The following is a 14,442-nucleotide window of genomic DNA, read 5'->3' on the forward strand; positions in this document are numbered from 1 at the left end:
ACAATTAAATATTCATCAATTTAAATAAGCTTATATTTGCCTATTTCAAATTATTTTATAGTGCTTCAAATGGCCCATTATAAAAAAAAAATACAGGAGTAACACCAGCAGTTACTTATGGGGACCCCTAGTGGCAAAACCATATAATGTTCAGGCAGACCCTGAGTGATGTAACATTTTGTGTGCTTAATAATAATAAAATGATATCATCCCAAGAGAAAATTGAATCTTTTGTCGAAATTGATACATTTTATTGGATAAACACAGAAATTTTTTTAGACTTTAGAGTTGTATTCTGACCTCTGATGTCCTCACCAAATCTGGGCGCCACTACTGCAAACAATCCCAAAGTTCCCAGGACAGTCCTGTTTATTTTACAGTGCCATCACAAACCCGCTTCTCTGACCCTTCACAGATACCAAGATCATTTTAAAATTTCAAAAGGAACTTCCTGGTGCTCCCAAGGTGGGAAAAAAAATCTGTCTTCGCCACTAGAGCACATGCCTCACTTAGGCATACCTCCAGTCACTGTTTATGATGGACAGTCCCAGTTTTAAGACACTGTCACACACCTTTGCAGTAAGTGAGGATTATGGGTCATTTTGAGAGATCTTCTGATCTCCCCTGACAGCAGAAATCAATGGGGCTCTGTGATGTTTCACCTCCCAAGTGACCACTGGTAAAGGCGACGGGTGGCCTCTAAAACGTGAGGCTCTGTCAAGGTCATAGAGTAATCAGCAGCTTATAATAAAGGTGAGATCAACTGGCTAGCATGGTGGTACAATGCTGGAATGCAGGGGATCAGGGAGTGTGAAATCACAGCCCCCCCCTTCACAAATAATAATAAAAATACAAGGATTTCAATATATTTGTTTATTTTGTTCAATTTAATACATGGTCCAAAGAGCTTTTTGGGCCACAACTTTGACCATACTCAGCCAGAATATTGATCAGAGTGATGTAGCCCACAAAAGCAAGAGAAGCAGGGGGGGTGCTATACTTAGACATGCTAGGAATTTATGAGATAGTTTTGTTTTGGTTTTTTTACCACTGCTATGCATAATTTGTTATCTGTAAATACATTTTTTACGAATAGCATAACATGTCCTGAACAAAATGCATAAATGTAGCTGCTTCTAACACTTAAAGGGTTAATATAAACCAGGAGATGGCAACACAGTCTTTTAGAAAATCTTGGGGATTTTATAGTTGGGTTGACACGCTCATTCAATTTATCCAGGACCTCCTTTCGCATGAGAAAAGCCAGTGAACTGTAAAGAGAACAGGTCATGCATCTGACCCTGGCATTCTATTGTGGAATACTCCGTTGAATAAGAAAGTATTTTCCGTGGCCTGATCAACACTACTGTACATAAAACTTGCCCATCACATTCCACTTATATAGATTTCCCTTGTTGAAACTAGTCAAGCATTGAGCATTTAACCATGTGGGCTAACGCAGAGCTGTTACATTTTGCCCCTCAACACGCAAATGTAATATCCGTTTATGGATTTAAAAAATAATATATATATATATATATTTATATATATAATTGTTCAAAATAGTTCACGCTGATTAAAGTTCTGCAACACATTAACTTTTAACAAGCACAGATCAGTTCTGCATTAGCCCCCTAAGGACCAGGCCTATTTTCCACAACAGCAACAGAGCAATTCTCGTTTTTTGCCAAGTCTTTCCTCAACCGTAATGCCTCTCTTTCTAAATTTGTGCTTTCTTTTGAAGCCATTATCTTATATCTTAAACATTTTTGAATATATAAAAAAAAAGCTGGAAAATGTAAACAACAAAAAACCTGATTTACACATTACACACTGCTAGTGCAAATGGGAAAAAAGAACAAAAACATTACTTGCCAACTCGCCCTGATGTAACCACCCTGTATAAATTTGTTTTAATGTTTTCATTTTTCCTTGTTTTAACACCTCACCTACCTAACCCAAACCTTACCCTAACTGTGTCTACCACATTTCCAGCACCCACCACAATGAAATGCAAAAAATTAACCCCTTAATGTCACAAAAAATTTTTTTAAAGTATTTTCCAACAAACTTGGAATTCAGAACCCAGAGAAGCATTGCTTTCTTACGGTTCTTTGTCTCTCTCCAGTTCATGATCACAGTGAGAAGAAGAGAGGCAGACAACAGAGACAAAAGTGAAGCTTACAAGCATTCCAAGTCTGGATTGCTAATCGGCACGCATGGCAAATGTCTAGTGAGCTGTTGGCTAACATCACTCCATACATAAGAGACAGATCGGGTGCTACAGTCTATGGCTACTTGATGGATATGCCCAGCCACTGACTGCACAAGCACAAAAATATATTGTGTGGTTCCTCATACGCAGTATTTGGCAGCCGCCAGCCAAAAAGTGCCATGACAAACCTCATTGTCGCCAGTCCGGCCCTAAAGCGCTGTCTTTGTCATCTGATGTTACTTGTGTATGTGATTTGATGTAGGGGCGATATGCCTAGGCCATGGAGCAGTCAGCAACAGAGCTGCCTCCGCGATTACATTGATTCATGCAACATGGGAGCCATGTTAACCTGTAAGACCATTTTTTTTAATGACGTACCTGATAAGTGATCGGTCATGAAGAGGTTAATTAGTAAGCCTGAAGCTAATTTTTTTATACAAAAAATAAGACAGGTGTGTTTACAATAAAATCAGCGGTTGTATGCTGCACTTGTAGAGCAATATGCGTAGTCCAAGAGGACCACTACAAGGTGCTGGCATACCAAACAATCGTAAAATTAGAGACTTGGACCAAGAGCGTACTCTCTAAAGTTTAAACGATATGAAGGTTACAGTTCCCTTTAAAAGGTGCTGTTCCACTTAGGCAAAAAACTGCATTCCCTATTATGTCACACAAGTAAACTGTATTGTTTTGTTGCATAAAATCAACACAAAAACTTTTTAAAGAACAGTTTCATTTTTTTAAAACTGTGCCTGCTTCATACCTCCCAACTGGCCAGATTCCTGAGGCACAGTATCGATATTAAGATGATCTGGTACCACAATGCTCTCCCCCCAAAATAGTCTTCCATATTGCATGCTAGGAAGTGATGTCATTTCGTGTAAGGTAAGCCAGAGACACCTGGAGGGATCCACTAAGGGCCCAGACAACAAATATAGCAATGTCCGTGCAGCGGTTGGGTGGCGGCTGATGCAGAGAACATTCATCTGCACTTTGGGTGGGGGTTGTTTCTCATGCTAGATTTACTTACAATTGTGTTAAATTAAGCAGAGCTGGGCTAATGTCCCAGGCAGCCCCCTTAAAAACAATGCATATAAAAGTACTTTGTAAGGACTTTAATATACATTCATTTAACCTGCAATAGTAATCACAGTTAATATTTACCTTAGGCAAAAGCTGTAGCTCCAGAGCTGCAGCAGAATGCCCCCTCAGTGGTCTGATGTTTCTAGCCACTGATTGGCTGCCTGATGGAGTATGCTTTAAGCCACAAGTTAAATGCTATAACATAAGAGATACTCAGTATATAGCACTTCGAACCGACACGTGGTCAGTTGCAGGTGCAGCCAGTCAAATGTATCCATAATTTTATTTTAATGAAAACACTAGGAGGTTTAGTGAATAGTGAATGGAAAACACATAGAATAGCAAGATAAATTAAACAGATCCCCAAGTAATGGGAGGGTAACACTCCATTTTCCCACATGACTCTCTCGTTAGCCACGTCTCCTACCTTGCACAAACTTGAAAAACATACATTTGTCTGAAATTTCTTTGTATGCTGTAGCATTACCATTCACTGGAACTAAGGGGCCCAAACCATCAGCCTAAAGTAGGCACAATGCATTCAGGTAGATAGCATTCCCCTGGCATCTGCCAAACCCAGAGTTGCCCATCAGCCTTCAGCCTTGACCTATGCAGCTGCTCAGCCATGGAAACCCATTTCATGAATCTCAGGACACTTGTGCTGATGTTGCTTCACTAAACTCTGTAGTGAGTGATGCTACAGAAGACTTTCATGTGCCACCCGCTTTATCACTCGGGAGCCCTGCTCTTTGAGTGTGGATGGTCTACAGCTTTGTGGTTGAACTGTTTTTACTTCTAGAAGCATCTATTTCACAATAATAGCAGAGTTACAACAACAGACATTTCATGAACTGATTTGTGACAAAGGTAACATCCTATGACCGTGCCACGTTAAAAGTTACAAAGCTCTTCAGTATGACTCATTCTACTGCCAGTGTTTGCCCATGGAGCTGGCTGCCTATGTTCTTGATTTTATATATCCTTTAGCAATGGCTATGGCTGAAACATCCAAACTCAATAATTAGAATACGAGTCCACACACTTTTGGTCATAAAAAGTACTTTCCATCTGAAATATTTGGTCCAGTTATTAAAAACCAGCATAGTGCTCTTTGTAAACCCTAATAAATCTACACTCAATAACAAACTGTAAGGAACCCCCCCCCCCCCCCCAAATAGGGATGGGATGGGATAACAGGGATTTGAGGCCGGCTTATATGAAGAGATTACTTATTCAAACAACTTCCCTGTATTACTGCTTTATAAACTACTTTACTGAAGATAAAGAACCCCCAGAAGACCCATAGTTTCTAGGGTGTAGGGTGATTCTTACGCCGATTGGTTAATAGATTGATTACCATATACAGGTTATGATCCAATCTTATGAAACGTATTTGAGAGATAGTGGTCATGTTATTGAGAAGTTGAAATTTATAGTATTACCCTGCCACCTTCTGGAATCACTTTTCAGCAGTATCTCAAGGTTTAGGAAGAGATCCAGACTCGATTCTGCATTGCAGGACTACCACAACCAGAAACAGCCTTACTATACCAGTGGACACATCCAGTAACATGCTAAGGTACTGAATTTCTCCAAAAGCTGGACCATTTTCATGAATGGATCACTCCCCTTACAAAAAAATTACTGCAGTTTTTCTGAAGTAATACTGCTATTTTTTGGACATGAAAAAACTGCAATACTGCACTTTTACTGCAGTATTAATGCACATTTACTGCATTTGTACTTCACTGTACTGCAGTTGTACTGCAGTTATTTTTGTACGGAAGTACAAATGCAATAAAGCTGCAGTACATTGAAGTACAACTGTAGGTTTGCAATATAAAAAAAAAGTGCGGTAAATGTGCAGTAAACCTGCAGTACAGTGAAGTACAAATGCAGTAAAACTGCAGTAAATGTGCAGTAATGCTGCAGTAAAAGTGCAGTATTGCAGTTTTTTCATGTCCAAAAAATAGCAGTATTACTTCAGAAAAACTGCAGTAATTTTTCGTAAGGGTCACAGTAAGGAAGGGGATAAAGCAGCAGCAGTAGTAGGGCACTGGGCAGATACTGGCAGACAGACACACCCAGCCTCACGGTACAGGACTGATATTCTCCAAATATTGAAAAAAAAGCAGCAGCAATGGTGGGGCGCAGGGCAAGCACATGTAGATGGACACATCCCGCCACTTGTTATAGGACTGAATTTGCTCAATACTAAAAAACAAGTCGGAGCACATGGCAGGCACTGGCACACAGACACATCCAACCACTTGGTGCAGGACTGAATTTCCCCATTTTAAAAAATAAATAAAAAAAATGGACCACAGCATAGTAAGGAAGAAGACAAAGGGACAGTAGCAGTAAGGCACTGGGTCTGGCCAGGCACTGGCAGACAGACACATCCAGCCACATGGTACATGACTGAATGTCCCCAATATTCAAATATAGACACATCCAATGACAAGACTGAATCCCCTCCCTCAATATTAGAAAAAAGAATGAGAACTGATCCTTTAGAGAAAGGAAGGAGATTAAGACACAGAGGCAGGGCATCTGGCTGGCGCTAGCAGACACATCCAGCCACATGGTATAGGACTAAATTTCCCCCAATATTAGAAAAAAAGGACAAGAATTGATCACCCAGAGTAAGGAAGGAGATTTAACCACAGAGGCAAGGCTAGCTATATGGTACAAGACTGAATGTCCCCCTATATTAGAAAGAACAACAAGTCTCTCCTGATTGGCTGAGATCTCCACTCAATGCATTGTTATAGATTGAGGCTGCCCAGGACTTAAAGTCCCACTGCAGGACGTCACCCTAGCAGTGATTGTCGCAAAAAAAGAATTAATAATTTATATGTACCCTCCTACACACACTCCCTTTCCAATTCTACCCCCCCATGAAAGAGCACCAAAACGAGTTTCAATGGCGCAAAATGGGACAAACGAATGGATTAATCTCAATAACATTTCGGAGGTTTTGCTGTTCATTTTTCCATTAATCAGAGATTCGGCCAAACGTACAAAATTACCAAATAAAGTTCATATAGTTACATAGTTACATAGGCTGAAAAAAGACATGCGTCCATCAAGTTCAGCCTTTCCTATATCTGTTAATTTGTTGCTGTTGATCAAAAAGAAGGCAAAAAAAAAACCCCGGTTTCGCTCTTTCCAATTTTGCACTAACCAGGGAAAAAATTCCTTCTTGACCCCAAAATGGCAGTCAGATTTCTCCTTGGATCAATAAGCTATTTCCCCATGATTAAAGATTATATCCCTGAATATTATGTTTTTCCAGGTATCCATCCAGTTGCCGTTGAAACGTCTGTACAGAGAATTCCACATCTTTATTGTCCTTACTGTAAAAAAACCCTTTCCTCTGCTTTAGACTAAATCTCCTTCCTTCCAGTCTAAACCATGTGTCCTATGCATAGTCCTGTTTATGAACAGATTTCCACACAATGGTTTGTATTGGCCCCGAATATATTTATATAATGTTATCATATCCCCTCTGAGGTGACGTTTTTCTAAACTAAACAGATTTAAATTAGTTAACCTTTCTTCATAACTATAGTGCTCCATTCCTTTTATTAATTTTGTAGCCCGCCTTTGCACCCTTTCTAGTGCTATGATATCCTTCTTTAGAATAGGTGCCCAAAATTGCACAGCATATTCAAGGTGCGGCCTTACCACTGATTTATACAGAGGCAACATTATATTTTTATCCCGCGAGTTGATGCCCCTTTTTATACATGACAATACCTTACTGGCCTTAGCAACCGCAGACTGACACTGCACATTGTGGCCTAGTTTGTTGTCTATAACAATTCCCAAATCCTTCTCATTTGTCGTTACACCTAATTCACTACCGTTTAGGGTGTAGGTTGCTTGTGCATTCGCTACCCCGAAGTGCATAACTTTACATTTGTCTACATTGAATTTCATCTGCCATTTGAGTGCCCAGTCCCCCAGTCTATCTAGATCCCTCTGCAGCACAGTAATATCCTGCTCGCCTTGTATAACTTTACCTAGTTTAGTGTCATCTGCAAACACAGAAACCTGACTTTCAATTCCTACTGCCAGGTCATTTATAAATATGTTGAATAAAATTGGTCCCAGAACAGAACCCTGAGGGACACCACTTACCACTTTTGACCAGCTTGAAAATTTTCCATTTATAACAACTCTCTGTTCTCTATCTCTAAGCCAATGTTCTACCCAAGAACAAGAATTTGCATCTAGACCAATTTCCTTCCGTTTGAATACTAACCTATTGTGTGGAACCGTGTCAAACGCCTTGGCAAAATCCAAGTAGATTACATCCACTGCACCCTGATCTACACTTCTACTTACTATATATATATGAATGTGAATGCACATGTCTTGTATGTAACATGCCCACACAAATTATAATTTATAGTTATTTAGGCCGAGTATGGATCTGTAACAAAATGGAACTCTTTTCTCACCTCCCTGGGCCAGCTGAGGAGATCAGAGGATCTCCACAGCAGGCCCATGCTCCTTACTGCAAGCAAAAATCAATGGGATCGATTTCCATACATGTACACAGGGGTCTCAACCCTTTACTCAAGAGCTTTAGCAGAGCCAGAACTGAGTTGATTGGCGGTAAGTGTATCGTGTGTCAGGAGATCTTTTTTGGCCAAATACATCTCCTGTATGATAAATATGGAGGTTGGGCCAAATTCATATGGTTGTTTATGCAAAATTCCCTTTGAATTTACAAGGGTGTCTATCACTTTGTGAAAGACACTCCTTTGGACACCTTGCATACTGCTGCTTGTCCCAACCTTAGAACTGTTGCCCCTAGCAATTCTTTATTTCTGCATTTTTGTAAATGTTATCTTTTACTATTTTAGCTTAATTATCTAAATATCTGGATGCAGTGATCTTATTTGTAGTTTCACATACATGCTTATTTCAGTTGTCCAGATCGGTACACCTGTTTTGAAGAGTATGGCAAAAGGTGGCGAGGGGCAGCAAAGTGGAAGTGAAGATGAGGTCATCTCCGCGGCCCATGCTCCCCACTGCCTGCAAAGGTGGGAGTGTGGGGCAGTTGGGGACTGTTGAGAGGTATGTACTTGAAAAAGCATGCCTTATTAATTTATTGTCATCATATTAATGAAGGCTCTGGCCAGCAGTGTAAATTATAAATAAATAATTAATCAGTGATCTCTGCTGTCTTCATGTCAAATATATATATGCACCCTGAGGCTAGATTTCCACTTGGTTTTTTTTTGCTAAAAACGCCCATAAAAACGCCAATAGCGCCACCTGGCGTTTTTTTTGTGAAAAACGGCTGCAGTCAGATGTTAGCTGTAATTCAATAGGAAATCGCAAAATGCCATTTCCACTTGGCGTTTTTCTGTTTGGCGTTTTTTCAGTCCTCTTTGGCGTTTTTCTGCTTTTTTGGGCTCTGTGGCAGTTTTTCAAAATCGCAGCATGTTGACACTCTGGCGTTTTTTGCAAGAAATCTTGGCGTTGACAACGCCAACATACATTAGAATTATCTGGGGACATTTTTGCCAATCTAGTTGGTACTAAGTACCATTTGTTTAGGACTTTAAATTGGATCTCCAAAAGGGAGAGGTCATGCACTCTAGGGGGTAATTTCCTAATCTCCTTTAACCAGTCATCGGATGAGATTGGAGTGTCTAATTCCTTTTCCCATCTTGTTATCACTTTTTTAATTGCCTTATTTCCTTCTTTTAGCCTCATTAACTCTAAACATTTAGAGAAGAGTTTTATTGGGGGATTTGGACAAAAAATTTGGGCTAATTTCTGAAGGATAGCATCTTGTGATCCAACCAAATGTTTATTTATACAGTTTTTAACTCTTAAATAGTTGAAGATAGTTGTTTTCATTAACCCAAATTTATTTACTAGAGTAGGAAAAGGAGACATCTTACCATATAACAAGATATCTGAAATTACATTAACACCAGCCTGTGTCCAGTTTATCAATGAAATGTCTTCTATAACATCTTCAATCCCAATCGCTTTTTGATTTTTAGCCATTCTGGTATAATATTTTGTAGCACTATATTTTTATCTTTAATATAAATTGTTATGTCTCTATCTTTTAGACCAAATAAATTTATTTAAGCTACTAGTTTCAGTAGTTTTTTTGTTCTATTTTATACCAAACCTCTTGCTTAGATGATTCTTGATAGGTTTTAGTGATATGGTACACTATGCTGGCTTCATAGTGTTGCTTTATTTGAGGAAAACCCATACCACCATCTCTGATTCGAGCTCCCATCAATCTGCCATTGGTTCTTGGAACCTTTCCTCTCCAGACAAAGTTGATAAAACACGTATGTGCAATATCAAGCCAGTTTTGGGGGAACTTTAATGGGAGCATTCTAAAGAGGTAAATCCATTTCGGCATCAAATAGGAATTGAGAGCATTGACCCGGCCCCACCAAGAAAGATTACGTTTACGCCATTCTCTGATGGCTTCATTTGATGTTCTTAAAAGACGGAGGAAATTTTTCTCCACAACATTTCCAATTTTTTCAGGGATAAGGATTCCTAGGTATTCGAATTCCTTTTGATTTAAATTTAAAGAAAAACATTCATGTAAGTTATCAATAGTCCCTCGATTAATATTTCTAACTTGAGCTATAGATTTATTTAGATTTAATTTGTAATTAGAGACTATACTATATTTATCAACTTCTTGAAGAAAGTTTTTCATTGAATTTATTGGGTTGGATAAAGAGATAATCACATCGTCTGCGTATAATGATATTTTAAAATCTTCATTGTTAATATTAATGCCCGTTATATTCTGATTATTTCTTACTTTATTGGCAAAGGATTCAAGCGTAAGGATGTATAAAATAGGTGATAAAGGGCACCCTTGTCTAGTGCCATTTTCTAGATTGAACCAACTAGAGCAGTCCTTGACCGACAACCCGTGCACTTGGATTTAAATATAGCGAGCAAATAGCTTTATAAAACCAACCGGTAATTCCAAAGGATCTAAGAGTAGCTTTAAGAAATCCCCAACTGACCCTGTCAAAAGCCTTTTCGGCATCTAGTGACAGGGTCAGTAGGGGGCATCTCGCTTTTTCAGCGTAATGGAGTCCATCAATTAATCGTCTAGTATTATTGGTAGAATCTCTACCAGGGACAAAACCCACTTGATCCGGGTGGATCAAAGTGTTTAACATGGGTTTTAATCTTTCTGCCAATATCGCAGAAAACAGTTTGATATCGACATTGATTAATGAGATAGGGCGATAGCTTTTTGGGTCCTCTGGGTTCTTTTTTTTTTTTTTTAAATATTGGGATAATATTTGCCTGCAAAATCTCTTTAGGGCAGTGGCCTACTTCCGTAATTTCCTCAAACATTCCCAGTAGATGATCTATTATATCTGTTTTTAAGGTTTTATAAAAAAAGTTAGTAAATCCATCCGGACCTGGAGTTTTATATTTTTGGAGTTTATCAATAACCCTACTCAGTTCTTTTTTATCAATTGGTTTATACAATGTGTCTTTCTGTTAGAGCTGGCAGATTCGCAGTTTCCAAATATTCCTCTATAGCTTTATCATTAGTTGGGATGTTGGGATAGTTGGGATACTATACAGCTTTTCATAGTATAATCTAAAGCCATCTGCCACTGTCTTTGGGGTCGTTCGTATAATGTCATCAGACACAATTTTAATAATTTTATCGTTAGCTCTTTTTTTTTAACTGATTAGTCATTATTTTATTGGGTCTGTTGCTTTTATAATAATATTTTACTCTCGGTTTTTGCATGGAATACTTAGTTTTTTCTAGTTCTTTTTGATTAATTTTTTCTCTGAGAAGTTGAAGCTGATTTTTATATTCTTGAGTGGGGTCAAGCTTTGCTTTTGAGGCTAGGTTATAATATGAAATATATAGATCATTCAATGATTGTTCATTAGTCAATCTCATCTTTTTTTTTAATTTGATAAAATGTCCCCTTATAACCGCTTTATAAGCACACCATCTAGTAGCTAATGATGTTTGTCCTATTGTATTTTCTACAAAGAAATTCTTAGTAGTCTCCGAGATGTATTGTCTATTTTCCTCAGAGTAAAGAATAGAGTCATCTAGGCGCCAAGTTGTAAAAGGGAGTGGATCCCACTTATCCTGGAGTTCGAAGTGAATAAGACTATGGTCTGACCAGAAGTTGTCCCTCATATTAATTTGTACTAGTTGTTTTAGTGTCTTATCATCTCCAAAAACCATATCAATTCTAGAAAAAGTATTATGAACGCTTGATAGATGAGAATAATCTCTTGTTGTAGGATGATGAATTCTCCATAAATCATACAGATTAGCTCTTTGTATTATTTTACAAAAGGACTTGGCTCTATTCTTTAGATTTTTGGTGATAGATTTAATTCTACCTATTTCTTTATCCATTTTAGCATCAAGAAAGCAGTTACAATCTCCGGCCACTATAAGGGCCCCTGTTTTCACTTTATCAACTCTATCCAAAATATATTGGAGATGCGAGAGAGACTCTGTATTAGGAAAATAGATATTGACTGAAGTATATTTTATATCATTTAGTGTGCCGACCCAGATAAGGTAATGACCTTCTTTGTCTTGTTCAAAAAACTTCATTTTAATTTGTATCCTATTGGAGAATGTAATTGCCACCCCTCTTTTTTTCTTATTTGGCATTGAGGCTTGAAATGTGTGTGGGTATAGTCTACTGCCCCATCTAATTTTATCAGTATCCCTCCAATGAGTTTCTTGGAAAAATGCGACATCAATTTTTTCTTTTCGTAAACAGGCATTAACCCTATTTCTTTTAGTTGGCGAGTTCAGCCCCTGAGTATTAACTGATATGCATTTAACCCCCATTTATATGAAGGCTATCTTTTTTATCTTTAGATCGATTTACTTCAGGAGCTGTATCCCGCACTTTATCAAAATATAAATTCTTAACCTCAAAGCTTATAACTCCATTCCGAATACTCTCGTATACAAAGATAAACATAGAACAGACATAAAAAGGAGTTAATCTCCACATAAATAAACAAGACTCATGTATTTTAAAGATGCACATAGATGCACATAGTATCTAAATACATACTTAGGTTCATAATGAACCAAAAGGAGGAGTGAGGGAGAACCCCGTTTCTAACAGTAATAACGAAGGATTCATGGAAACCTACAAAAGTTCTGAAGCTCAGACAACCCAAGTTGTCATTAAAGTTTTTGGACATTCATCGCGCAGCCATTTTGCCACTAACCGCTAACTTTCCCCACCAGACCCAGCTAAGCCAGGCTCTGTAAACCTCCCCTCCCCAAATACTAAATATGCTTACTACCATCTCAAGGCAAGCACTAACCCACCTGCCCCTCTACAGTGAGGGGACGTTTGGAACCACCATGTTCAGGAATACTCACCCATCATCATTTTTTTTACTGTAAAGGTGTGCCATATTGTAGTTTAAAAAGGTGGTAATAGAACTCTACTACTAGGAACATTAAATGTGTACAATTATTTCCAATGCATTTTGGACTTTGATACAATTGTACTATACTTATAAATATGAATCACTGTTAAGCAACACTAATGATTAAAACAATAGGCCTCCTTCATCTTATCAACTGGGAAACATTCGGATGAAAGGACAGTACCATCAAAAAAAAGAAATGCTATTATCTGCCTTTCTAATTTTGTTATTATTCTTCATGTATTTACATTCTTTATTGAAACACTTTGCTTTATGTTCATGGCCTGTGCTGGATAGGTTGTATGGGTCAAATAAAATGGCCCTATTACATTTGCAATAATTATGCGTAGCACATCCTAAATGTCAAAATGTGGAAATTGTATACTATGATTTCTGATAATGGCAGGAGATTGATGAAATCTAAGCAGCTGCATTGATGTACACGCATATTCACTATACTGTAATAGTGAGCAATAATGACAAAGACCTTATTTTCAAGTAAATCTGCTGCACTGAGATATACATTCAAATTTCAAACCACATGCATAGATGGCATATGATGGATACATAGTGACACTGTAAGAAAATTTAACTGTAGTGTACAAGAAGCTGCAGATCGCTCCTGAGCCAGCGGCCACATTGCCTGGCCCCGGAGATGGCTCATACATACTGAGGAAAGCCTTAATCCTTTAGGTGCCAGAGGTCTGGAATACCGTATTTGCTCGATTATAAGACGAGGTTTTTTCCAGAGCAAATGCTCTGAAAAATACCCCTCGTCTTATAATCGGGGTCGTCTTCTAATCAGACCCCAAAAAAATGCTGGCGCCATGCTGCTTACCGGTCGCGAGCAGCGTCTCTTCTGTTAGAAGCAGGGCAGGAAGCTTGCAGCGTCCTCACAGAACTCTATCTCCCCCTCCCTCCTCTGAGGGCGGGGCCAGAGAAGTTGCTACAGCCGGTCCCCTGCAGAAGTCTGCGAGTGGGAGATCTGCAGTTCAGGTGAGGGGGTGGGGGAGGGTTTTTGAGTATGTGTGAAGTGTGTGTGATTAAGGGAATGAATGAGTATTTAAATGTTTGTGAATGAGTGTGAGTGTGTGTGTGATAGCATGGATGTGTAAGGGGGGTGGGGGTTGTAGCATGGCATATGGAGGCTGTAATCCCACTGCTATCATCCCCAGGTTCCAGCATGTACTGGCTGCCTTGGCTTGATAGGAGTGTGATTGCTGTTAGCAGTTTGATATATATATATATATATATATCAAACTGCTAACAGCAATCACACTCCTATCAAGCCAAGGCAGCCAGTACATGCTGGGTTAAAAGGCATATCATGGGGCTGAGTGGCATATAGGGGGTTAAAATGCATTTCTGGACCTCCAGAAATGCATTTTAACCCCCTATATGCCACTCAGCCCCATGATATGCCTATATACCTCCAGAAATGCTTTATACCCCCCTATATGCCACTCAGCCCCATGATATGCCTTTTAACCCCCTATATGCCAGAGTGGCATACAGGGGTATAAGGCATATCATGGGGCAGAGTGGCAAATAGGGGGGTATAAAGCATTTCTGGGGGCAGAGTGGCATAACTGGGGGGGCAGGTTGGCAAATAAAAGGAAATTTAAAAAATATATTTTTCTCAATCATAGCTTTTATTAAACATGAAAATAATTTACATT

This window comes from Spea bombifrons, chromosome 5, assembly GCF_027358695.1.
Source record: "Spea bombifrons isolate aSpeBom1 chromosome 5, aSpeBom1.2.pri, whole genome shotgun sequence".
NCBI classification, from domain to species: Eukaryota; Metazoa; Chordata; class Amphibia; order Anura; family Pelobatidae; genus Spea; species Spea bombifrons.